General features: G+C 45.6%; 20 non-coding genes across 20 annotated transcripts; all 20 read left to right on the top strand.

Moving 5' to 3' along the window:
* Nucleotides 1-840: 840 nt before the first annotated feature.
* trnal-caa (transfer RNA leucine (anticodon CAA)) lies at nt 841-960 on the top strand. The gene is made up of 2 exons: nt 841-878; nt 915-960. It is a non-coding gene; the product is annotated as a tRNA-Leu (tRNA).
* A 1041-nt stretch (nt 961-2001) lies between these two features.
* On the top strand, nt 2002-2120 carry trnal-caa (transfer RNA leucine (anticodon CAA)). Its single transcript has 2 exons — nt 2002-2039; nt 2075-2120. It is a non-coding gene; the product is annotated as a tRNA-Leu (tRNA).
* Nucleotides 2121-3157: 1037 nt separating this feature from the next.
* trnal-caa (transfer RNA leucine (anticodon CAA)) lies at nt 3158-3276 on the top strand. Its single transcript has 2 exons — nt 3158-3195; nt 3231-3276. It is a non-coding gene; the product is annotated as a tRNA-Leu (tRNA).
* Nucleotides 3277-4317: 1041 nt separating this feature from the next.
* On the top strand, nt 4318-4436 carry trnal-caa (transfer RNA leucine (anticodon CAA)). The gene is made up of 2 exons: nt 4318-4355; nt 4391-4436. It is a non-coding gene; the product is annotated as a tRNA-Leu (tRNA).
* Nucleotides 4437-5477: 1041 nt separating this feature from the next.
* On the top strand, nt 5478-5597 carry trnal-caa (transfer RNA leucine (anticodon CAA)). Its single transcript has 2 exons — nt 5478-5515; nt 5552-5597. It is a non-coding gene; the product is annotated as a tRNA-Leu (tRNA).
* A 1041-nt stretch (nt 5598-6638) lies between these two features.
* Nucleotides 6639-6758, top strand: trnal-caa (transfer RNA leucine (anticodon CAA)). The gene is made up of 2 exons: nt 6639-6676; nt 6713-6758. It is a non-coding gene; the product is annotated as a tRNA-Leu (tRNA).
* Nucleotides 6759-7799: 1041 nt separating this feature from the next.
* Nucleotides 7800-7918, top strand: trnal-caa (transfer RNA leucine (anticodon CAA)). The gene is made up of 2 exons: nt 7800-7837; nt 7873-7918. It is a non-coding gene; the product is annotated as a tRNA-Leu (tRNA).
* A 1041-nt stretch (nt 7919-8959) lies between these two features.
* trnal-caa (transfer RNA leucine (anticodon CAA)) lies at nt 8960-9078 on the top strand. Its single transcript has 2 exons — nt 8960-8997; nt 9033-9078. It is a non-coding gene; the product is annotated as a tRNA-Leu (tRNA).
* Nucleotides 9079-10119: 1041 nt separating this feature from the next.
* On the top strand, nt 10120-10238 carry trnal-caa (transfer RNA leucine (anticodon CAA)). Its single transcript has 2 exons — nt 10120-10157; nt 10193-10238. It is a non-coding gene; the product is annotated as a tRNA-Leu (tRNA).
* A 1041-nt stretch (nt 10239-11279) lies between these two features.
* Nucleotides 11280-11398, top strand: trnal-caa (transfer RNA leucine (anticodon CAA)). Its single transcript has 2 exons — nt 11280-11317; nt 11353-11398. It is a non-coding gene; the product is annotated as a tRNA-Leu (tRNA).
* A 1041-nt stretch (nt 11399-12439) lies between these two features.
* trnal-caa (transfer RNA leucine (anticodon CAA)) lies at nt 12440-12558 on the top strand. The gene is made up of 2 exons: nt 12440-12477; nt 12513-12558. It is a non-coding gene; the product is annotated as a tRNA-Leu (tRNA).
* Nucleotides 12559-13599: 1041 nt separating this feature from the next.
* trnal-caa (transfer RNA leucine (anticodon CAA)) lies at nt 13600-13718 on the top strand. Its single transcript has 2 exons — nt 13600-13637; nt 13673-13718. It is a non-coding gene; the product is annotated as a tRNA-Leu (tRNA).
* Nucleotides 13719-14759: 1041 nt separating this feature from the next.
* trnal-caa (transfer RNA leucine (anticodon CAA)) lies at nt 14760-14879 on the top strand. Its single transcript has 2 exons — nt 14760-14797; nt 14834-14879. It is a non-coding gene; the product is annotated as a tRNA-Leu (tRNA).
* A 1041-nt stretch (nt 14880-15920) lies between these two features.
* On the top strand, nt 15921-16039 carry trnal-caa (transfer RNA leucine (anticodon CAA)). The gene is made up of 2 exons: nt 15921-15958; nt 15994-16039. It is a non-coding gene; the product is annotated as a tRNA-Leu (tRNA).
* Nucleotides 16040-17080: 1041 nt separating this feature from the next.
* Nucleotides 17081-17199, top strand: trnal-caa (transfer RNA leucine (anticodon CAA)). The gene is made up of 2 exons: nt 17081-17118; nt 17165-17199. It is a non-coding gene; the product is annotated as a tRNA-Leu (tRNA).
* Nucleotides 17200-18243: 1044 nt separating this feature from the next.
* On the top strand, nt 18244-18362 carry trnal-caa (transfer RNA leucine (anticodon CAA)). Its single transcript has 2 exons — nt 18244-18281; nt 18317-18362. It is a non-coding gene; the product is annotated as a tRNA-Leu (tRNA).
* A 2199-nt stretch (nt 18363-20561) lies between these two features.
* On the top strand, nt 20562-20680 carry trnal-caa (transfer RNA leucine (anticodon CAA)). Its single transcript has 2 exons — nt 20562-20599; nt 20646-20680. It is a non-coding gene; the product is annotated as a tRNA-Leu (tRNA).
* Nucleotides 20681-21724: 1044 nt separating this feature from the next.
* trnag-ucc (transfer RNA glycine (anticodon UCC)) lies at nt 21725-21844 on the top strand. Its single transcript has 2 exons — nt 21725-21762; nt 21799-21844. It is a non-coding gene; the product is annotated as a tRNA-Gly (tRNA).
* A 1044-nt stretch (nt 21845-22888) lies between these two features.
* Nucleotides 22889-23007, top strand: trnal-caa (transfer RNA leucine (anticodon CAA)). The gene is made up of 2 exons: nt 22889-22926; nt 22962-23007. It is a non-coding gene; the product is annotated as a tRNA-Leu (tRNA).
* A 1044-nt stretch (nt 23008-24051) lies between these two features.
* On the top strand, nt 24052-24171 carry trnal-caa (transfer RNA leucine (anticodon CAA)). Its single transcript has 2 exons — nt 24052-24089; nt 24126-24171. It is a non-coding gene; the product is annotated as a tRNA-Leu (tRNA).
* Nucleotides 24172-24733: the final 562 nt, after the last annotated feature.

The following is a 24733-nucleotide window of genomic DNA, read 5'->3' as shown; positions in this document are numbered from 1 at the left end:
CTTCTCTTTTCAACCAATTCCCACACTAAAAATCAGGGAGTCAGAAATCTACCTTTTTACCCTACCTTGATGCATTCCACATTGCTTTCTGCTGCTGTGGCTTTCAATCCCACTGCAAACAGTGGTGTTTCTCAGGAAAAGGGCACCAGAGTCAAAGAATGAGACTTCTTCCACACAAAGGCTGCTGAATTCTGCTCCGTTACTCAGGGAATTACTTCCAATGCTACTTCCCACATTAACATTTTGCCAGAAACAAAGGCACCACAGCCAAGCAATTCAGGCACCAGTGCGTAAAAGTTGCCAGAGTTGATGCCTTTTTTAGGCCGTGCCTTTCGGGTGGCAATGCTCAGACTAATGCTTATGGCCAAGGGCGCAATAGCTGCAGAGTGCCTTGTTTCCCCTCACAAAATTGGGAGATCCAGGTAATTTTCTGGGGAGCAGGACTCCAAATAGCACTTGTCACATGAATGTATTGTGAGAAAAGTAAAGGCCCGGGAATGAGAGACTGAAATGTCCTGTTTGGAACGAGTGTTAGATTTTGAATGGCTCACGTTCGAACGGCAGCTGTGCTGCTTGCGTTTTGTCAAGTTGAGCCAGCAGAATTGTAGGATGTTAGCTGCTATTTTGCAAAATACGAGTTGTTGGGAGAAATATGTGCGTATGAATGTTGGTTGCATTGCAGGGATGATGAACTGAATGACTGGCACTGCCGGTTAATTCATGCAGGAAGAATGAATGGAGTGTGTTTGTTGTGTGTTTGCACAGGAGGAATGAGTGTGATGCTGCTCAGTAAGAGTGCAGAATTTGGAGCACGTTTTTCTAGAGTTTTTGTGCACAGGTGTCAGGATGGCCGAGTGGTCTAAGGCGCCAGACTCAAGTGACTGTTAATCCTTACCTTACCGATGGTTGGTGAATTCTGGTCCCTTTCTAGGGGTGTGGGTTCGAATCCCACTTCTGACATTACCTTTTGATCCACACAATTACAACCAGCGTCAAAAAGCCTGCTCAACTCATCTTCAATTTACAAGTGGCCACCACTAATACCTCAAAGATATTGCCGTTTGCCAACAAGCTAAAGGCAACGCTCACAGACCAACTTCTTTTCCTCAGAAAACTTGCCACATCCTAACACTGTCCTTGGGGATAAGGTTTCAAATCACACTTCTCTTTTCAACCAATTCCCACACTAAAAATCAGGGAGTCAGAAATCTACCTTTTTACCCTACCTTGATGCATTCCACATTGCTTTCTGCTGCTGTGGCTTTCAATCCCACTGCAAACAGTGGTGTTTCTCAGGAAAAGGGCACCAGAGTCAAAGAATGAGACTTCTTCCACACAAAGGCTGCTGAATTCTGCTCCGTTACTCAGGGAATTACTTCCAATGCTACTTCCCACATTAACATTTTGCCAGAAACAAAGGCACCACAGCCAAGCAATTCAGGCACCAGTGCGTAAAAGTTGCCAGAGTTGATGCCTTTTTTAGGCCGTGCCTTTCGGGTGGCAATGCTCAGACTAATGCTTATGGCCAAGGGCGCAATAGCTGCAGAGTGCCTTGTTTCCCCTCACAAAATTGGGAGATCCAGGTAATTTTCTGGGGAGCAGGACTCCAAATAGCACTTGTCACATGAATGTATTGTGAGAAAAGTAAAGGCCCGGGAATGAGAGACTGAAATGTCCTGTTTGGAACGAGTGTTAGATTTTGAATGGCTCACGTTCGAACGGCAGCTGTGCTGCTTGCGTTTTGTCAAGTTGAGCCAGCAGAATTGTAGGATGTTAGCTGCTATTTTGCAAAATACGAGTTGTTGGGAGAAATATGTGCGTATGAATGTTGGTTGCATTGCAGGGATGATGAACTGAATGACTGGCACTGCCGGTTAATTCATGCAGGAAGAATGAATGGAGTGTGTTTGTTGTGTGTTTGCACAGGAGGAATGAGTGTGATGCTGCTCAGTAAGAGTGCAGAATTTGGAGCACGTTTTTCTAGAGCTTTTGTGCACAGGTGTCAGGATGGCCGAGTGGTCTAAGGCGCCAGACTCAAGGACTGTTAATCCTTACCTTACCGATGGTTGGTGAATTCTGGTCCCTTTCTAGGGGCGTGGGTTCGAATCCCACTTCTGACATTACCTTTTGATCCACACAATTACAACCAGCGTCAAAAAGCCTGCTCAACTCATCTTCAATTTACAAGTGGCCGCCACTAATACCTCAAAGGTATTGCCGTTTGCCAACAAGCTAAAGGCAACGCTCACAGACCAACTTCTTTTCCTCAGAAAACTTACCACATCCTAACACTGTCCTTGGGGATAAGGTTTCAAATCACACTTCTCTTTTCAACCAATTCCCACACTAAAAATCAGGGAGTCAGAAATCTACCTTTTTACCCTACCTTGATGCATTCCACATTGCTTTCTGCTGCTGTGGCTTTCAATCCCACTGCAAACAGTGGTGTTTCTCAGGAAAAGGGCACCAGAGTCAAAGAATGAGACTTCTTCCACACAAAGGCTGCTGAATTCTGCTCCGTTACTCAGGGAATTACTTCCAATGCTACTTCCCACATTAACATTTTGCCAGAAACAAAGGCACCACAGCCAAGCAATTCAGGCACCAGTGCGTAAAAGTTGCCAGAGTTGATGCCTAAAAAAGTGCCTTTCGGGTGGCAATGCTCAGACTAATGCTTATGGCCAAGGGCGCAATAGCTGCAGAGTGCCTTGTTTCCCCTCACAAAATTGGGAGATCCAGGTAATTTTCTGGGGAGCAGGACTCCAAATAGCACTTGTCACATGAATGTATTGTGAGAAAAGTAAAGGCCCGGGAATGAGAGACTGAAATGTCCTGTTTGGAACGAGTGTTAGATTTTGAATGGCTCACGTTCGAACGGCAGCTGTGCTGCTTGCGTTTTGTCAAGTTGAGCCAGCAGAATTGTAGGATGTTAGCTGCTATTTTGCAAAATACGAGTTGTTGGGAGAAATATGTGCGTATGAATGTTGGTTGCATTGCAGGGATGATGAACTGAATGACTGGCACTGCCGGTTAATTCATGCAGGAAGAATGAATGGAGTGTGTTTGTTGTGTGTTTGCACAGGAGGAATGAGTGTGATGCTGCTCAGTAAGAGTGCAGAATTTGGAGCACGTTTTTCTAGAGCTTTTGTGCACAGGTGTCAGGATGGCCGAGTGGTCTAAGGCGCCAGACTCAAGGACTGTTAATCCTTACCTTACCGATGGTTGGTGAATTCTGGTCCCTTTCTAGGGGCGTGGGTTCGAATCCCACTTCTGACATTACCTTTTGATCCACACAATTACAACCAGCGTCAAAAAGCCTGCTCAACTCATCTTCAATTTACAAGTGGCCACCACTAATACCTCAAAGGTATTGCCGTTTGCCAACAAGCTAAAGGCAACGCTCACAGACCAACTTCTTTTCCTCAGAAAACTTGCCACATCCTAACACTGTCCTTGGGGATAAGGTTTCAAATCACACTTCTCTTTTCAACCAATTCCCACACTAAAAATCAGGGAGTCAGAAATCTACCTTTTTACCCTACCTTGATGCATTCCACATTGCTTTCTGCTGCTGTGGCTTTCAATCCCACTGCAAACAGTGGTGTTTCTCAGGAAAAGGGCACCAGAGTCAAAGAATGAGACTTCTTCCACACAAAGGCTGCTGAATTCTGCTCCGTTACTCAGGGAATTACTTCCAATGCTACTTCCCACATTAACATTTTGCCAGAAACAAAGGCACCACAGCCAAGCAATTCAGGCACCAGTGCGTAAAAGTTGCCAGAGTTGATGCCTTTTTTAGGCCGTGCCTTTCGGGTGGCAATGCTCAGACTAATGCTTATGGCCAAGGGCGCAATAGCTGCAGAGTGCCTTGTTTCCCCTCACAAAATTGGGAGATCCAGGTAATTTTCTGGGGAGCAGGACTCCAAATAGCACTTGTCACATGAATGTATTGTGAGAAAAGTAAAGGCCCGGGAATGAGAGACTGAAATGTCCTGTTTGGAACGAGTGTTAGATTTTGAATGGCTCACGTTCGAACGGCAGCTGTGCTGCTTGCGTTTTGTCAAGTTGAGCCAGCAGAATTGTAGGATGTTAGCTGCTATTTTGCAAAATACGAGTTGTTGGGAGAAATATGTGCGTATGAATGTTGGTTGCATTGCAGGGATGATGAACTGAATGACTGGCACTGCCGGTTAATTCATGCAGGAAGAATGAATGGAGTGTGTTTGTTGTGTGTTTGCACAGGAGGAATGAGTGTGATGCTGCTCAGTAAGAGTGCAGAATTTGGAGCACGTTTTTCTAGAGCTTTTGTGCACAGGTGTCAGGATGGCCGAGTGGTCTAAGGCGCCAGACTCAAGGACTGTTAATCCTTACCTTACCGATGGTTGGTGAATTCTGGTCCCTTTCTAGGGGCGTGGGTTCGAATCCCACGTCTGACATTACCTTTTGATCCACACAATTACAACCAGCGTCAAAAAGCCTGCTCAACTCATCTTCAATTTACAAGTGGCCACCACTAATACCTCAAAGGTATTGCCGTTTGCCAACAAGCTAAAGGCAACGCTCACAGACCAACTTCTTTTCCTCAGAAAACTTACCACATCCTAACACTGTCCTTGGGGATAAGGTTTCAAATCACACTTCTCTTTTCAACCAATTCCCACACTAAAAATCAGGGAGTCAGAAATCTACCTTTTTACCCTACCTTGATGCATTCCACATTGCTTTCTGCTGCTGTGGCTTTCAATCCCACTGCAAACAGTGGTGTTTCTCAGGAAAAGGGCACCAGAGTCAAAGAATGAGACTTCTTCCACACAAAGGCTGCTGAATTCTGCTCCGTTACTCAGGGAATTACTTCCAATGCTACTTCCCACATTAACATTTTGCCAGAAACAAAGGCACCACAGCCAAGCAATTCAGGCACCAGTGCGTAAAAGTTGCCAGAGTTGATGCCTTTTTTAGGCCGTGCCTTTCGGGTGGCAATGCTCAGACTAATGCTTATGGCCAAGGGCGCAATAGCTGCAGAGTGCCTTGTTTCCCCTCACAAAGTTGGGAGATCCAGGTAATTTTCTGGGGAGCAGGACTCCAAATAGCACTTGTCACATGAATGTATTGTGAGAAAAGTAAAGGCCCGGGAATGAGAGACTGAAATGTCCTGTTTGGAACGAGTGTTAGATTTTGAATGGCTCACGTTCGAACGGCAGCTGTGCTGCTTGCGTTTTGTCAAGTTGAGCCAGCAGAATTGTAGGATGTTAGCCGCTATTTTACAAAATACGAGTTGTTGGGAGAAATATGTGCGTATGAATGTTGGTTGCATTGCAGGGATGATGAACTGAATGACTGGCACTGCCGGTTAATTCATGCAGGAAGAATGAATGGAGTGTGTTTGTTGTGTGTTTGCACAGGAGGAATGAGTGTGATGCTGCTCAGTAAGAGTGCAGAATTTGGAGCACGTTTTTCTAAAGCTTTTGTGCACAGGTGTCAGGATGGCCGAGTGGTCTAAGGCGCCAGACTCAAGGACTGTTAATCCTTACTCTTACCGATGGTTGGTGAATTCTGGTCCCTTCCTAGGGGCGTGGGTTTGAATCCCACTTCTGACATTACCTTTTGATCCACACAATTACAACCAGCGTCAAAAAGCCTGCTCAACTCATCTTCAATTTACAAGTGGCCACCACTAATACCTCAAAGGTATTGCCGTTTGCCAACAAGCTAAAGGCAACGCTCACAGACCAACTTCTTTTCCTCAGAAAACTTGCCACATCCTAACACTGTCCTTGGGGATAAGGTTTCAAATCACACTTCTCTTTTCAACCAATTCCCACACTAAAAATCAGGGAGTCAGAAATCTACCTTTTTACCCTACCTTGATGCATTCCACATTGCTTTCTGCTGCTGTGGCTTTCAATCCCACTGCAAACAGTGGTGTTTCTCAGGAAAAGGGCACCAGAGTCAAAGAATGAGACTTCTTCCACACAAAGGCTGCTGAATTCTGCTCCGTTACTCAGGGAATTACTTCCAATGCTACTTCCCACATTAACATTTTGCCAGAAACAAAGGCACCACAGCCAAGCAATTCAGGCACCAGTGCGTAAAAGTTGCCAGAGTTGATGCCTTTTTTAGGCCGTGCCTTTCGGGTGGCAATGCTCAGACTAATGCTTATGGCCAAGGGCGCAATAGCTGCAGAGTGCCTTGTTTCCCCTCACAAAATTGGGAGATCCAGGTAATTTTCTGGGGAGCAGGACTCCAAATAGCACTTGTCACATGAATGTATTGTGAGAAAAGTAAAGGCCCGGGAATGAGAGACTGAAATGTCCTGTTTGGAACGAGTGTTAGATTTTGAATGGCTCACGTTCGAACGGCAGCTGTGCTGCTTGCGTTTTGTCAAGTTGAGCCAGCAGAATTGTAGGATGTTAGCCGCTATTTTGCAAAATACGAGTTGTTGGGAGAAATATGTGCGTATGAATGTTGGTTGCATTGCAGGGATGATGAACTGAATGACTGGCACTGCCGGTTAATTCATGCAGGAAGAATGAATGGAGTGTGTTTGTTGTGTGTTTGCACAGGAGGAATGAGTGTGATGCTGCTCAGTAAGAGTGCAGAATTTGGAGCACGTTTTTCTAAAGCTTTTGTGCACAGGTGTCAGGATGGCCGAGTGGTCTAAGGTGCCAGACTCAAGTGACTGTTAATCCTTACCTTACCGATAGTTGGTGAATTCTGGTCCCTTTCTAGGGGCGTGGGTTCGAATCCCACTTCTGACATTACCTTTTGATCCACACAATTACAACCAGCGTCAAAAAGCCTGCTCAACTCATCTTCAATTTACAAGTGGCCACCACTAATACCTCAAAGGTATTGCCGTTTGCCAACAAGCTAAAGGCAACGCTCACAGACCAACTTCTTTTCCTCAGAAAACTTGCCACATCCTAACACTGTCCTTGGGGATAAGGTTTCAAATCACACTTCTCTTTTCAACCAATTCCCACACTAAAAATCAGGGAGTCAGAAATCTACCTTTTTACCCTACCTTGATGCATTCCACATTGCTTTCTGCTGCTGTGGCTTTCAATCCCACTGCAAACAGTGGTGTTTCTCAGGAAAAGGGCACCAGAGTCAAAGAATGAGACTTCTTCCACACAAAGGCTGCTGAATTCTGCTCCGTTACTCAGGGAATTACTTCCAATGCTACTTCCCACATTAACATTTTGCCAGAAACAAAGGCACCACAGCCAAGCAATTCAGGCACCAGTGCGTAAAAGTTGCCAGAGTTGATGCCTTTTTTAGGCCGTGCCTTTCGGGTGGCAATGCTCAGACTAATGCTTATGGCCAAGGGCGCAATAGCTGCAGAGTGCCTTGTTTCCCCTCACAAAATTGGGAGATCCAGGTAATTTTCTGGGGAGCAGGACTCCAAATAGCACTTGTCACATGAATGTATTGTGAGAAAAGTAAAGGCCCGGGAATGAGAGACTGAAATGTCCTGTTTGGAACGAGTGTTAGATTTTGAATGGCTCACGTTCGAACGGCAGCTGTGCTGCTTGCGTTTTGTCAAGTTGAGCCAGCAGAATTGTAGGATGTTAGCTGCTATTTTGCAAAATACGAGTTGTTGGGAGAAATATGTGCGTATGAATGTTGGTTGCATTGCAGGGATGATGAACTGAATGACTGGCACTGCCGGTTAATTCATGCAGGAAGAATGAATGGAGTGTGTTTGTTGTGTGTTTGCACAGGAGGAATGAGTGTGATGCTGCTCAGTAAGAGTGCAGAATTTGGAGCACGTTTTTCTCAAGCTTTTGTGCAGAGGTGTCAGGATGGCCGAGTGGTCTAAGGCGCCAGACTCAAGGACTGTTAATCCTTACCTTACCGATGGTTGGTGAATTCTGGTCCCTTTCTACGGGCGTGGGTTCGAATCCCACGTCTGACATTACCTTTTGATCCACACAATTACAACCAGCGTCAAAAAGCCTGCTCAACTCATCTTCAATTTACAAGTGGCCACCACTAATACCTCAAAGGTATTGCCGTTTGCCAACAAGCTAAAGGCAACGCTCACAGACCAACTTCTTTTCCTCAGAAAACTTACCACATCCTAACACTGTCCTTGGGGATAAGGTTTCAAATCACACTTCTCTTTTCAACCAATTCCCACACTAAAAATCAGGGAGTCAGAAATCTACCTTTTTACCCTACCTTGATGCATTCCACACTGCTTTCTGCTGCTGTGGCTTTCAATCCCACTGCAAACAGTGGTGTTTCTCAGGAAAAGGGCACCAGAGTCAAAGAATGAGACTTCTTCCACACAAAGGCTGCTGAATTCTGCTCCGTTACTCAGGGAATTACTTCCAATGCTACTTCCCACATTAACATTTTGCCAGAAACAAAGGCACCACAGCCAAGCAATTCAGGCACCAGTGCGTAAAAGTTGCCAGAGTTGATGCCTTTTTTAGGCCGTGCCTTTCGGGTGGCAATGCTCAGACTAATGCTTATGGCCAAGGGCGCAATAGCTGCAGAGTGCCTTGTTTCCCCTCACAAAGTTGGGAGATCCAGGTAATTTTCTGGGGAGCAGGCCTCCAAATAGCACTTGTCACATGAATGTATTGTGAGAAAAGTAAAGGCCCGGGAATGAGAGACTGAAATGTCCTGTTTGGAACGAGTGTTAGATTTTGAATGGCTCACGTTCGAACGGCAGCTGTGCTGCTTGCGTTTTGTCAAGTTGAGCCAGCAGAATTGTAGGATGTTAGCCGCTATTTTGCGAAATGCGAGTTGTTGGGAGAAATATGTGCGTATGAATGTTGGTTGCATTGCAGGGATGATGAACTGAATGACTGGCACTGCCGGTTAATTCATGCAGGAAGAATGAATGGAGTGTGTTTGTTGTGTGTTTGCACAGGAGGAATGAGTGTGATGCTGCTCAGTAAGAGTGCAGAATTTGGAGCACGTTTTTCTAGAGCTTTTGTGCACAGGTGTCAGGATGGCCGAGTGGTCTAAGGCGCCAGACTCAAGGACTGTTAATCCTTACCTTACCGATGGTTGGTGAATTCTGGTCCCTTTCTAGGGGCGTGGGTTCGAATCCCACTTCTGACATTACCTTTTGATCCACACAATTGCAACCAGCGTCAAAAAGCCTGCTCAACTCATCTTCAATTTACAAGTGGCCACCACTAATACCTCAAAGTTATTGCCGTTTGCCAACAAGCTAAAGGCAACGCTCACAGACCAACTTCTTTTCCTCAGAAAACTTGCCACATCCTAACACTGTCCTTGGGGATAAGGTTTCAAATCACACTTCTCTTTTCAACCAATTCCCACACTAAAAATCAGGGAGTCAGAAATCTACCTTTTTACCCTACCTTGATGCATTCCACATTGCTTTCTGCTGCTGTGGCTTTCAATCCCACTGCAAACAGTGGTGTTTCTCAGGAAAAGGGCACCAGAGTCAAAGAATGAGACTTCTTCCACACAAAGGCTGCTGAATTCTGCTCCGTTACTCAGGGAATTACTTCCAATGCTACTTCCCACATTAACATTTTGCCAGAAACAAAGGCACCACAGCCAAGCAATTCAGGCACCAGTGCGTAAAAGTTGCCAGAGTTGATGCCTTTTTTAGGCCGTGCCTTTCGGGTGGCAATGCTCAGACTAATGCTTATGGCCAAGGGCGCAATAGCTGCAGAGTGCCTTGTTTCCCCTCACAAAATTGGGAGATCCAGGTAATTTTCTGGGGAGCAGGACTCCAAATAGCACTTGTCACATGAATGTATTGTGAGAAAAGTAAAGGCCCGGGAATGAGAGACTGAAATGTCCTGTTTGGAACGAGTGTTAGATTTTGAATGGCTCACGTTCGAACGGCAGCTGTGCTGCTTGCGTTTTGTCAAGTTGAGCCAGCAGAATTGTAGGATGTTAGCTGCTATTTTGCAAAATACGAGTTGTTGGGAGAAATATGTGCGTATGAATGTTGGTTGCATTGCAGGGATGATGAACTGAATGACTGGCACTGCCGGTTAATTCATGCAGGAAGAATGAATGGAGTGTGTTTGTTGTGTGTTTGCACAGGAGGAATGAGTGTGATGCTGCTCAGTAAGAGTGCAGAATTTGGAGCACGTTTTTCTAGAGCTTTTGAGCACAGGTGTCAGGATGGCCAAGTGGTCTAAGGCGCCAGACTCAAGGACTGTTAATCCTTACCTTACCGATGGTTGGTGAATTCTGGTCCCTTTCTAGGGGCGTGGGTTCGAATCCCACTTCTGACATTACCTTTTGATCCACACAATTACAACCAGCGTCAAAAAGCCTGCTCAACTCATCTTCAATTTACAAGTGGCCACCACTAATACCTCAAAGGTATTGCCGTTTGCCAACAAGCTAAAGGCAACGCTCACAGACCAACTTCTTTTCCTCAGAAAACTTACCACATCCTAACACTGTCCTTGGGGATAAGGTTTCAAATCACACTTCTCTTTTCAACCAATTCCCACACTAAAAATCAGGGAGTCAGAAATCTACCTTTTTACCCTACCTTGATGCATTCCACACTGCTTTCTGCTGCTGTGGCTTTCAATCCCACTGCAAACAGTGGTGTTTCTCAGGAAAAGGGCACCAGAGTCAAAGAATGAGACTTCTTCCACACAAAGGCTGCTGAATTCTGCTCCGTTACTCAGGGAATTACTTCCAATGCTACCTCCCACATTAACATTTTGCCAGAAACAAAGGCACCACAGCCAAGCAATTCAGGCACCAGTGCTTAAAAGTTGCCAGAGTTGATGCCTTTTTTAGGCCGTGCCTTTCGGGTGGCAATGCTCAGACTAATGCTTATGGCCAAGGGCGCAATAGCTGCAGAGTGCCTTGTTTCCCCTCACAAAGTTGGGAGATCCAGGTAATTTTCTGGGGAGCAGGCCTCCAAATAGCACTTGTCACATGAATGTATTGTGAGAAAAGTAAAGGCCCGGGAATGAGAGACTGAAATGTCCTGTTTGGAACGAGTGTTAGATTTTGAATGGCTCACGTTCGAACGGCAGCTGTGCTGCTTGCGTTTTGTCAAGTTGAGCCAGCAGAATTGTAGGATGTTAGCCGCTATTTTGCGAAATGCGAGTTGTTGGGAGAAATATGTGCGTATGAATGTTGGTTGCATTGCAGGGATGATGAACTGAATGACTGGCACTGCTGGTTAATTCATGCAGGAAGAATGAATGGAGTGTGTTTGTTGTGTGTTTGCACAGGAGGAATGAGTGTGATGCTGCTCAGTAAGAGTGCAGAATTTGGAGCACGTTTTTCTAGAGCTTTAGTGCACAGGTGTCAGGATGGCCGAGTGGTCTAAGGCGCCAGATTCAAGGACTGTTAATCTTTACCTTACTGATGGTTGGTGAATTCTGGTCCCTTTCTAGGGGCGTGGGTTCGAATCCCACTTCTGACATTACCTTTTGATCCACACAATTGCAACCAGCGTCAAAAAGCCTGCTCAACTCATCTTCAATTTACAAGTGGCCACCACTAATACCTCAAAGGTATTGCCGTTTGCCAACAAGCTAAAGGCAACGCTCACAGACCAACTTCTTTTCCTCAGAAAACTTACCACATCCTAACACTGTCCTTGGGGATAAGGTTTCAAATCACACTTCTCTTTTCAACCAATTCCCACACTAAAAATCAGGGAGTCAGAAATCTACCTTTTTACCCTACCTTGATGCATTCCACATTGCTTTCTGCTGCTGTGGCTTTCAATCCCACTGCAAACAGTGGTGTTTCTCAGGAAAAGGGCACCAGAGTCAAAGAATGAGACTTCTTCCACACAAAGGCTGCTGAATTCTGCTCCGTTACTCAGGGAATTACTTCCAATGCTACTTCCCACATTAACATTTTGCCAGAAACAAAGGCACCACAGCCAAGCAATTCAGGCACCAGTGCGTAAAAGTTGCCAGAGTTGATGCCTTTTTTAGGCCGTGCCTTTCGGGTGGCAATGCTCAGACTAATGCTTATGGCCAAGGGCGCAATAGCTGCAGAGTGCCTTGTTTCCCCTCACAAAGTTGGGAGATCCAGGTAATTTTCTGGGGAGCAGGACTCCAAATAGCACTTGTCACATGAATGTATTGTGAGAAAAGTAAAGGCCCGGGAATGAGAGACTGAAATGTCCTGTTTGGAACGAGTGTTAGATTTTGAATGGCTCACGTTCGAACGGCAGCTGTGCTGCTTGCGTTTTGTCAAGTTGAGCCAGCAGAATTGTAGGATGTTAGCCGCTATTTTGCAAAATACGAGTTGTTGGGAGAAATATGTGCGTATGAATGTTGGTTGCATTGCAGGGATGATGAACTGAATGACTGGCACTGCCGGTTAATTCATGCAGGAAGAATGAATGGAGTGTGTTTGTTGTGTGTTTGCACAGGAGGAATGAGTGTGATGCTGCTCAGTAAGAGTGCAGAATTTGGAGCACGTTTTTCTAGAGCTTTTGTGCACAGGTGTCAGGATGGCCGAGTGGTCTAAGGCGCCAGACTCAAGGACTGTTAATCCTTACCTTACCGATGGTTGGTGAATTCTGGTCCCTTTCTAGGGGCGTGGGTTCGAATCCCACGTCTGACATTACCTTTTGATCCACACAATTACAACCAGCGTCAAAAAGCCTGCTCAACTCATCTTCAATTTACAAGTGGCCACCACTAATACCTCAAAGGTATTGCCGTTTGCCAACAAGCTAAAGGCAACGCTCACAGACCAACTTCTTTTCCTCAGAAAACTTACCACATCCTAACACTGTCCTTGGGGATAAGGTTTCAAATCACACTTCTCTTTTCAACCAATTCCCACACTAAAAATCAGGGAGTCAGAAATCTACCTTTTTACCCTACCTTGATGCATTCCACACTGCTTTCTGCTGCTGTGGCTTTCAATCCCACTGCAAACAGTGGTGTTTCTCAGGAAAAGGGCACCAGAGTCAAAGAATGAGACTTCTTCCACACAAAGGCTGCTGAATTCTGCTCCGTTACTCAGGGAATTACTTCCAATGCTACTTCCCACATTAACATTTTGCCAGAAACAAAGGCACCACAGCCAAGCAATTCAGGCACCAGTGCGTAAAAGTTGCCAGAGTTGATGCCTTTTTTAGGCCGTGCCTTTCGGGTGGCAATGCTCAGACTAATGCTTATGGCCAAGGGCGCAATAGCTGCAGAGTGCCTTGTTTCCCCTCACAAAATTGGGAGATCCAGGTAATTTTCTGGGGAGCAGGACTCCAAATAGCACTTGTCACATGAATGTATTGTGAGAAAAGTAAAGGCCCGGGAATGAGAGACTGAAATGTCCTGTTTGGAACGAGTGTTAGATTTTGAATGGCTCACGTTCGAACGGCAGCTGTGCTGCTTGCGTTTTGTCAAGTTGAGCCAGCAGAATTGTAGGATGTTAGCTGCTATTTTGCAAAATACGAGTTGTTGGGAGAAATATGTGCGTATGAATGTTGGTTGCATTGCAGGGATGATGAACTGAATGACTGGCACTGCCGGTTAATTCATGCAGGAAGAATGAATGGAGTGTGTTTGTTGTGTGTTTGCACAGGAGGAATGAGTGTGATGCTGCTCAGTAAGAGTGCAGAATTTGGAGCACGTTTTTCTAGAGCTTTTGTGCACAGGTGTCAGGATGGCCGCGTGGTCTAAGGCGCCAGACTCAAGGACTGTTAATCCTTACCTTACCGATGGTTGGTGAATTCTGGTCCCTTTCTAGGGGCGTGGGTTCGAATCCCACTTCTGACATTACCTTTTGATCCACACAATTACAACCAGCGTCAAAAAGCCTGCTCAACTCATCTTCAATTTACAAGTGGCCACCACTAGTACCTCAAAGGTATTGCCGTTCGCCAACAAGCTAAAGGCAACGCTCACAGACCAACTTCTTTTCCTCAGAAAACTTGCCACATCCTAACACTGTCCTTGGGGATAAGGTTTCAAATCACACTTCTCTTTTCAACCAATTCCCACACTAAAAATCAGGGAGTCAGAAATCTACCTTTTTACCCTACCTTGATGCATTCCACATTGCTTTCTGCTGCTGTGGCTTTCAATCCCACTGCAAACAGTGGTGTTTCTCAGGAAAAGGGCACCAGAGTCAAAGAATGAGACTTCTTCCACACAAAGGCTGCTGAATTCTGCTCCGTTACTCAGGGAATTACTTCCAATGCTACTTCCCACATTAACATTTTGCCAGAAACAAAGGCACCACAGCCAAGCAATTCAGGCACCAGTGCGTAAAAGTTGCCAGAGTTGATGCCTTTTTTAGGCCGTGCCTTTCGGGTGGCAATGCTCAGACTAATGCTTATGGCCAAGGGCGCAATAGCTGCAGAGTGCCTTGTTTCCCCTCACAAAGTTGGGAGATCCAGGTAATTTTCTGGGGAGCAGGACTCCAAATAGCACTTGTCACATGAATGTATTGTGAGAAAAGTAAAGGCCCGGGAATGAGAGACTGAAATGTCCTGTTTGGAACGAGTGTTAGATTTTGAATGGCTCACGTTCGAACGGCAGCTGTGCTGCTTGCGTTTTGTCAAGTTGAGCCAGCAGAATTGTAGGATGTTAGCCGCTATTTTGCAAAATACGAGTTGTTGGGAGAAATATGTGCGTATGAATGTTGGTTGCATTGCAGGGATGATGAACTGAATGACTGGCACTGCCGGTTAATTCATGCAGGAAGAATGAATGGAGTGTGTTTGTTGTGTGTTTGCACAGGAGGAATGAGTGTGATGCTGCTCAGTAAGAGTGCAGAATTTGGAGCACGTTTTTCTAGAGCTTTTGTGCACAGGTGTCAGGATGGCCGAGTGGTCTAAGGTGCCAGACTCAAGTGACTGTTAATCCTTACCTTACCGATGGTTGGTGAATTCTGGTCCCTTTCTAGGGGCGTGGGTTCGAATCCCACTTCTGACATTACCTTTTGATCCACACAATTACAACCAGCGTCAAAAAGCCTGCTCAACTCATCTTCAATTTACAAGTGGCCACCACTAATACCTCAAAGGTATTGCCGTTTGCCAACAAGCTAAAGGCAACGCTCACAGACCAACTTCTTTTCCTCAGAAAACTTACCACATCCTAACACTGTCCTTGGGGATAAGGTTTCAAATCACACTTCTCTTTTCAACCAATTCCCACACTAAAAATCAGGGAGTCAGAAATCTACCTTTTTACCCTACCTTGATGCATTCCACATTGCTTTCTGCTGCTGTGGCTTTCAATCCCACTGCAAACAGTGGTGTTTCTCAGGAAAAGGGCACCAGAGTCAAAGAATGAGACTTCTTCCACACAAAGGCTGCTGAATTCTGCTCCGTTACTCAGGGAATTACTTCCAATGCTACTTCCCACATTAACATTTTGCCAGAAACAAAGGCACCACAGCCAAGCAATTCAGGCACCAGTGCGTAAAAGTTGCCAGAGTTGATGCCTTTTTTAGGCCGTGCCTTTCGGGTGGCAATGCTCAGACTAATGCTTATGGCCAAGGGCGCAATAGCTGCAGAGTGCCTTGTTTCCCCTCACAAAGTTGGGAGATCCAGGTAATTTTCTGGGGAGCAGGACTCCAAATAGCACTTGTCACATGAATGTATTGTGAGAAAAGTAAAGGCCCGGGAATGAGAGACTGAAATGTCCTGTTTGGAACGAGTGTTAGATTTTGAATGGCTCACGTTCGAACGGCAGCTGTGCTGCTTGCGTTTTGTCAAGTTGAGCCAGCAGAATTGTAGGATGTCAGCCGCTATTTTGCAAAATACGAGTTGTTGGGAGAAATATGTGCGTATGAATGTTGGTTGCATTGCAGGGATGATGAACTGAATGACTGGCACTGCCGGTTAATTCATGCAGGAAGAATGAATGGAGTGTGTTTGTTGTGTGTTTGCACAGGAGGAATGAGTGTGATGCTGCTCAGTAAGAGTGCAGAATTTGGAGCACGTTTTTCTAGAGCTTTTATGCACAGGTGTCAGGATGGCCGAGTGGTCTAAGGCGCCAGACTCAAGGACTGTTAATCCTTACCTTACCGATGGTTGGTGAATTCTGGTTCCTTTCTAGGGGCGTGGGTTCGAATCTCACTTCTGACATTACCTTTTGATCCACACAATTACAACCAGCGTCAAAAAGCCTGCTCAACTCATCTTCAATTTACAAGTGGCCACCACTAATACCTCAAAGGTATTGCCGTTTGCCAACAAGCTAAAGGCAACGCTCACAGACCAACTTCTTTTCCTCAGAAAACTTACCACATCCTAACACTGTCCTTGGGGATAAGGTTTCAAATCACACTTCTCTTTTCAACCAATTCCCACACTAAAAATCAGGGAGTCAGAAATCTACCTTTTTACCCTACCTTGATGCATTCCACATTGCTTTCTGCTGCTGTGGCTTTCAATCCCACTGCAAACAGTGGTGTTTCTCAGGAAAAGGGCACCAGAGTCAAAGAATGAGACTTCTTCCACACAAAGGCTGCTGAATTCTGCTCCGTTACTCAGGGAATTACTTCCAATGCTACTTCCCACATTAACATTTTGCCAGAAACAAAGGCACCACAGCCAAGCAATTCAGGCACCAGTGCGTAAAAGTTGCCAGAGTTGATGCCTTTTTTAGGCCGTGCCTTTCGGGTGGCAATGCTCAGACTAATGCTTATGGCCAAGGGCGCAATAGCTGCAGAGTGCCTTGTTTCCCCTCACAAAGTTGGGAGATCCAGGTAATTTTCTGGGGAGCAGGACTCCAAATAGCACTTGTCACATGAATGTATTGTGAGAAAAGTAAAGGCCCGGGAATGAGAGACTGAAATGTCCTGTTTGGAACGAGTGTTAGATTTTGAATGGCTCACGTTCGAACGGCAGCTGTGCTGCTTGCGTTTTGTCAAGTTGAGCCAGCAGAATTGTAGGATGTTAGCCGCTATTTTGCAAAATACGAGTTGTTGGGAGAAATATGTGCGTATGAATGTTGGTTGCATTGCAGGGATGATGAACTGAATGACTGGCACTGCCGGTTAATTCATGCAGGAAGAATGAATGGAGTGTGTTTGTTGTGTGTTTGCACAGGAGGAATGAGTGTGATGCTGCTCAGTAAGAGTGCAGAATTTGGAGCACGTTTTTCTAGAGCTTTTGCGCACAGGTGTCAGGATGGCCAAGTGGTCGAAGGCACTAGACTCAAGAACTGTTAATCCTTACCTTACCGATGGTTGGTGAATTCTGGTCCCTTTCTAGGGGCGTGGGTTCAAATCCCACTTCTGACATTACCTTTTGATCCACACAATTACAACCAGCGTCAAAAAGCCTGCTCAACTCATCTTCAATTTACAAGTGGCCACCACTAATACCTCAAAGGTATTGCCGTTTGCCAACAAGCTAAAGGCAACGCTCACAGACCAACTTCTTTTCCTCAGAAAACTTACCACATCCTAACACTGTCCTTGGGGATAAGGTTTCAAATCACACTTCTCTTTTCAACCAATTCCCACACTAAAAATCAGGGAGTCAGAAATCTACCTTTTTACCCTACCGCGTTGATGCATTCCACATTGCTTTCTGCTGCTGTGGCTTTCAATCCCACTGCAAACAGTGGTGTTTCTCAGGAAAAGGGCACCAGAGTCAATGAATGAGACTTCTTCCACACAAAGGCTGCTGAATTCTGCTCCGTTACTCAGGGAATTACTTCCAATGCTACTTCCCACATTAACATTTTGCCAGAAACAAAGGCACCACAGCCAAGCAATTCAGGCACCAGTGCGTAAAAGTTGCCAGAGTTGAAGCCTTTTTTAGGCAGTGCCTTTCGGGTGGCAATGCTCCGACTAATGCTTATGGCCAAGGGCGCAATAGCTGCAGAGTGCCTTGTTTCCCCTCACAAAGTTGGGAGATCCAGGTAATTTTCTGGGGAGCAGGACTCCAAATAGCACTTGTCACATGAATGTATTGTGAGAAAAGCAAAGGCCCGGGAATGAGAGACTGAAATGTCCTGTTTGGAACGAGTGTTAGATTTTGAATGGCTCACATTCGAACGGCAGCTGTGCTGCTTGCGTTTTGTCAAGTTGAGCCAGCAGAATTGTAGGATGTTAGCCGCTATTTTGCAAAATGCGAGTTGTTGGGAGAAATATGTGCGTATGAATGTTGGTTGCATTGCAGGGATGATGAACTGAATGACTGGCACTGCCGGTTAATTCATGCAGGAAGAATGAATGGAGTGTGTTTGTTGTGTGTTTGCACAGGAGGAATGAGTGTGATGCTGCTCAGTAACAGTGCAGAATTTGGAGGACGTTTTTCTAGAGTTTTTGCGCACAGGTGTCAGGATGGCCGAGTGGTCTGAGGCGCCAGACTCAAGGACTGTTAATCCTTACCTTACCGATGGTTGGTGAATTCTGGTCCCTTTCTAGGGGCGTGGGTTCGAATCCCACTTCTGACATTACCTTTTGATCCACACAATTACAACCAGCGTCAAAAAGCATGCTCAACTCATCTTCAATTTACAAGTGGCCACCACAAATACCTCAAAGATATTGCCGTTTGCCAACAAGCTAAAGGCAACGCTCACAGACCAACTTCTTTTCCTCAGAAAACTTACCACATCCTAACACTGTCCTTGGGGATAAGGTTTCAAATCACACTTCTCTTTTCAACCAATTCCCACACTAAAAATCAGGGAGTCAGAAATCTACCTTTTTACCCTACCGCGTTGATGCATTCCACATTGCTTTCTGCTGCTGTGGCTTTCAATCCCACTGCAAACAGTGGTGTTTCTCAGGAAAAGGGCACCAGAGTCAAAGAATGAGACTTCTTCCACACAAAGGCTGCTGAATTCTGCTCCGTTACTCAGGGAATTACTTCCAATGCTACTTCCCACATTAACATTTTGCCAGAAACAAAGGCACCACAGCCAAGCAATTCAGGCACCAGTGCGTAAAAGTTGCCAGAGTTGATGCCTTTGTTAGACCGTGCCTTTCGGGTGGCAATGCTCCGAATAATGCTTATGGCCAAGGGTGCAATAGCTGCAGAGGGCCTTGTTTCCCCTCACAAAGTTGGGAGATCCAGGTAATTTTCTGGGGAGCAGGACTCCAAATAGCACTTGTCACATGAATGTATTGTGAGAAAAGTAAAGGCCCGGGAATGAGAGACTGAAATGTCCTGTTTGGAACGAATGTTAGATTTTGAATGGCTCACGTTCGAACGGCAGCTGTGCTGCTTGCGTTTTGTCAAGTTGAGCCAGCAGAATTGTAGGATGTTAGCCGCTATTTTGCAAAATGCGAGTTGTTGGGAGAAATATGTGCGTATGAATGTTGGTCGCATTGCAGGGATGATGAACTGAATGACTGGCACTGCCGGTTAATTCATGCAGGAAGAATGAATGGAGTGTGTTTGTTGTGTGTTTGCACAGGAGGAATGAGTGTGATGCTGCTCAGTAAGAGTGCAGAATTTGGAACACGTTTTTCTAGAGGTTTTGAGCACAGGTGTCAGGATGGCCGAGTGGTCTAAGGCGCCAGACTCAAGGACTGTTAATCCTTACTGATGGTTGGTGAATTTTTGTCCCTTTCTAGGGGCGGTGGGTTCAAATCCCACTTCTGACATTACCTTTTGATCCACACAATTACAACCAGCGTCAAAAAGCCTGCTCAACTCATCTTCAATTTACAAGTGGCCACCACAAATACCTCAAAGATATTGCCGTTTGCCAACAAGCTAAAGGCAACGCTCACAGACCAACTTCTTTTCCTCAGAAAACTTACCACATCCTAACACTGTCCTTGGGGATAAGGTTTCAAATCACACTTCTCTTTTCAACCAATTCCCACACAAAAATCAGGGAGTCAGAAATCTACCTTTTTACCCTACCTTGATGCATTCCACATTGCTTTCTGCTGCTGTGGCTTTCAATCCCACTGCAAACAGTGGTGTTTCTCAGGAAAAGGGCACCAGAGTCAAAGAATGAGACTTCTTCCACACAAAGGCTGCTGAATTCTGCTCCGTTACTCAGGGAATTACTTCCAATGCTACTTCCCACATTAACATTTTGCCAGAAACAAAGGCACCACAGCCAAGCAATTCAGTCACCAGTGCGTAAAAGTTGCCAGAGTTGATGCCTTTTTTAGGCCATGCCTTTCGGGTGGCAATGCTCCGACTAATGCTTATGGCCAAGGGCGCAATAGCTGCAGAGTGCCTTGTTTCCCCTCACAAAGTTGGGAGATCCAGGTAATTTTCTGGGGAGCAGGACTCCAAATAGCACTTGTCACATGAATGTATTGTGAGAAAAGCAAAGGCCCGGGAATGAGAGACTGAAATGTCCTGTTTGGAACGAGTGTTAGATTTTGAATGGCTCACGTTCGAACGGCAGCTGTGCTGCTTGCGTTTTGTCAAGTTGAGCCAGCAGAATTGTAGGATGTTAGCCGCTATTTTGCAAAATGCGAGTTGTTGGGAGAAATATGTGCGTATGAATGTTGGTTGCATTGCAGGGATGATGAACTGAATGACTGGCACTGCCGGTTAATTCATGCAGGAAGAATTAATGGAGTGTGTTTGTTGTGTGTTTGCACAGGAGGAATGAGTGTGATGCTGCTCAGTAAGAGTGCAGAATTTGGAGCATGTTTTTCTAGAGCTTTTGCGCACAGGTGTCAGGATGGCCAAGTGGTCGAAGGCACTAGACTCAAGAACTGTTAATCCTTACCTTACCGATGGTTGGTGAATTCTGGTCCCTTTCTAGGGGCGTGGGTTCAAATCCCACTTCTGACATTACCTTTTGATCCACACAATTACAACCAGCGTCAAAAAGCCTGCTCAACTCATCTTCAATTTACAAGTGGCCACCACTAATACCTCAAAGGTATTGCCGTTTGCCAACAAGCTAAAGGCAACGCTCACAGACCAACTTCTTTTCCTCAGAAAACTTACCACATCCTAACACTGTCCTTGGGGATAAGGTTTCAAATCACACTTCTCTTTTCAACCAATTCCCACACTAAAAATCAGGGAGTCAGAAATCTACCTTTTTACCCTACCGCGTTGATGCATTCCACATTGCTTTCTGCTGCTGTGGCTTTCAATCCCACTGCAAACAGTGGTGTTTCTCAGGAAAAGGGCACCAGAGTCAAAGAATGAGACTTCTTCCACACAAAGGCTGCTGAATTCTGCTCCGTTACTCAGGGAATTACTTCCAATGCTACTTCCCACATTAACATTTTGCCAGAAACAAAGGCACCACAGCCAAGCAATTCAGGCACCAGTGCGTAAAAGTTGCCAGAGTTGAAGCCTTTTTTAGGCAGTGCCTTTCGGGTGGCAATGCTCCGACTAATGCTTATGACCAAGGGCGCAATAGCTGCAGAGTGCCTTGTTTCCCCTCACAAAGTTGGGAGATCCAGGTAATTTTCTGGGGAGCAGGACTCCAAATAGCACTTGTCACATGAATGTATTGTGAGAAAAGCAAAGGCCCGGGAATGAGAGACTGAAATGTCCTGTTTGGAACGAGTGTTAGATTTTGAATGGCTCACATTCGAACGGCAGCTGTGCTGCTTGCGTTTTGTCAAGTTGAGCCAGCAGAATTGTAGGATGTTAGCCGCTATTTTGCAAAATGCGAGTTGTTGGGAGAAATATGTGCGTATGAATGTTGGTTGCATTGCAGGGATGATGAACTGAATGACTGGCACTGCCGGTTAATTCATGCAGGAAGAATGAATGGAGTGTGTTTGTTGTGTGTTTGCACAGGAGGAATGAGTGTGATGCTGCTCAGTAAGAGTGCAGAATTTGGAGCACGTTTTTCTAGAGCTTTTGTGCACAGGTGTCAGGATGGTCGAGTGGTCTAAGGCGCCAGACTTCCAGGACTGTTAATTCTTACCTTACCGATGGTTGGTGAATTCTGGTCCCTTTCTAGGGGTGTGGGTTCGAATCCCACTTCTGACATTACCTTTTGATCCACACAATTACAACCAGCGTCAAAAAGCCTGCTCAACTCATCTTCAATTTACAAGTGGCCACCACAAATACCTCAAAGGTATTGCCGTTTGCCAACAAGCTAAAGGCAACGCTCACAGACCAACTTCTTTTCCTCAGAAAACTTACCACATCCTAACACTGTCCTTGGGGATAAGGTTTCAAATCACACTTCTCTTTTCAACCAATTCCCACACTAAAAATCAGGGAGTCAGAAATCTACCTTTTTACCCTACCGCGTTGATGCATTCCACATTGCTTTCTGCTGCTGTGGCTTTCAATCCCACTGCAAACAGTGGTGTTTCTCAGGAAAAGGGCACCAGAGTCAAAGAATGAGACTTCTTCCACACAAAGGCTGCTGAATTCTGCTCCGTTACTCAGGGAATTACTTCCAATGCTACTTCCCACATTAACATTTTGCCAGAAACAAAGGCACCACAGCCAAGCAATTCAGGCACCAGTGCGTAAAAGTTGCCAGAGTTGATGCCTTTTTTAGGCCGTGCCTTTCGGGTGGCAATGCTCCGACTAATGCTTATGGCCAAGGGCGCAATAGCTGCAGAGTGCCTTGTTTCCCCTCACAAAGTTGGGAGATCCAGGTAATTTTCTGGCGAGCAGGACTCCAAATAGCACTTGTCACATGAATGTATTGTGAGAAAAGTAAAGGCCCGGGAATGAGAGACTGAAATGTCCTGTTTGGAACGAGTGTTAGATTTTGAATGGCTCACGTTCGAACGGCAGCTGTGCTGCTTGCGTTTTGTCAAGTTGAGCCAGCAGAATTGTAGGATGTTAGCCGCTATTTTGCAAAATACGAGTTGTTGGGAGAAATATGTGCGTATGAATGTTGGTTGCATTGCAGGGATGATGAACTGAATGACTGGCACTGCCGGTTAATTCATGCAGGAAGAATGAATGGAGTGTGTTTGTTGTGTGTTTGCACAGGAGGAATGAGTGTGATGCTGCTCAGTAAGAGTGCAGAATTTGGAGCACGTTTTTCTAGAGCTTTTGCGCACAGGTGTCAGGATGGCCGAGTGGTCTAAGGCGCCAGACTCAAGGACTGTTAATCCTTATCTTACCGATGGTTGGTGAATTCTGGTCCCTTTCTAGGGGCGTGGGTTCGAATCCCACTTCTGACATTACCTTTTGATCCACACAATTACAACCAGCGTCAAAAAGCCTGCTCAACTCATCTTCAATTTACAAGTGGCCACCACTAATACCTCAAAGGTATTGCCGTTTGCCAACAAGCTAAAGGCAATGCTCACAGACCAACTTCTTTTCCTCAGAAAACTTACCACATCCTAACACTGTCCTTGGGGATAAGGTTTCAAATCACACTTCTCTTTTCAACCAATTCCCACACTAAAAATCAGGGAGTCAGAAATCTACCTTTTTACCCTACCGCGTTGATGCATTCCACATTGCTTTCTGCTGCTGTGGCTTTCAATCCCACTGCAAACAGTGGTGTTTCTCAGGAAAAGGGCACCAGAGTCAAGGAATGAGACTTCTTCCACACAAAGGCTGCTGAATTCTGCTCCGTTACTCAGGGAATTACTTCCAATGCTACTTCCCACATTAACATTTTGCCAGAAACAAAGGCACCACAGCCAAGCAATTCAGGCACCAGTGCGTAAAAGTTGCCAGAGTTGATGCCTTTTTTAGGCCGTGCCTTTCGGGTGGCAATGCTCAGACTAATGCTTATGGCCAAGGGCGCAATAGCTGCAGAGTGCCTTGTTTCCCCTCACAAAGTTGGGAGATCCAGGTAATTTTCTGGGGAGCAGGACTCCAAATCGCACTTGTCACATGAATGTATTGTGAGAAAAGTAAAGGCCCGGGAATGAGAGACTGAAATGTCCTGTTTGGAACGAGTGTTAGATTTTGAATGGCTCACGTTCGAACGGCAGCTGTGCTGCTTGCGTTTTGTCAAGTTGAGCCAGCAGAATTGTAGGATGTTAGCCGCTATTTTGCAAAATGCGAGTTGTTGGGAGAAATATGTGCGTATGAATGTTGGTTGCATTGCAGGGATGATGAACTGAATGACTGGCACTGCCGGTTAATTCATGCAGGAAGAATGAATGGAGTGTGTTTGTTGTGTGTTTGCACAGGAGGAATGAGTGTGATGCTGCTCAGTAAGAGTGCAGAATTTGGAGCACGTTTTTCTAGAGCTTTTGTGCACAGGTGTCAGGATGGCCGAGTGGTCTAAGACGCCAGATTCAAGGACTGTTGAATCTTTACTTTACCGATGGTTGGTGAATTCTGGTCCCTTTCTAGGGGCGTGGGTTCGAATCCCACTTCTGACATTACCTTTTGATCCACACAATTACAACCAGCGTCAAAAAGCCTGCTCAACTCATCTTCAATTTACAAGTGGCCACCACTAATACCTCAAAGGTATTGCCGTTTGCCAACAAGCTAAAGGCAACGCTCACAGACCAACTTCTTTTCCTCAGAAAACTTACCACATCCTAACACTGTCCTTGGGGATAAGGTTTCAAATCACACTTCTCTTTTCAACCAATTCCCACACTAAAAATCAGGGAGTCAGAAATCTACCTTTTTACCCTACCGCGTTGATGCATTCCACATTGCTTTCTGCTGCTGTGGCTTTCAATCCCACTGCAAACAGTGGTGTTTCTCAGGAAAAGGGCACCAGAGTCAAAGGATGAGACTTCTTCCACACAAAGGCTGCTGAATTCTGCTCCGTTACTCAGGGAATTACTTCCAATGCTACTTCCCACATTAACATTTTGCCAGAAACAAAGGCACCACAGCCAAGCAATTCAGGCACCAGTGCGTAAAAGTTGCCAGAGTTGATGCCTTTGTTAGGCCGTGCCTTTCGGGTGGCAATGCTCCGACTAATGC

The sequence above is a fragment of the Somniosus microcephalus genome, chromosome 19 (assembly GCF_052327205.1).
Source record: "Somniosus microcephalus isolate GS21.2 chromosome 19, FLI_Smic_1.0, whole genome shotgun sequence".
Lineage (NCBI taxonomy): Eukaryota > Metazoa > Chordata > Chondrichthyes > Squaliformes > Somniosidae > Somniosus > Somniosus microcephalus.
The sequence above is the reverse complement of the archived record's forward strand: the minus strand, read 5'-3'. Positions and strand labels throughout refer to the sequence as shown.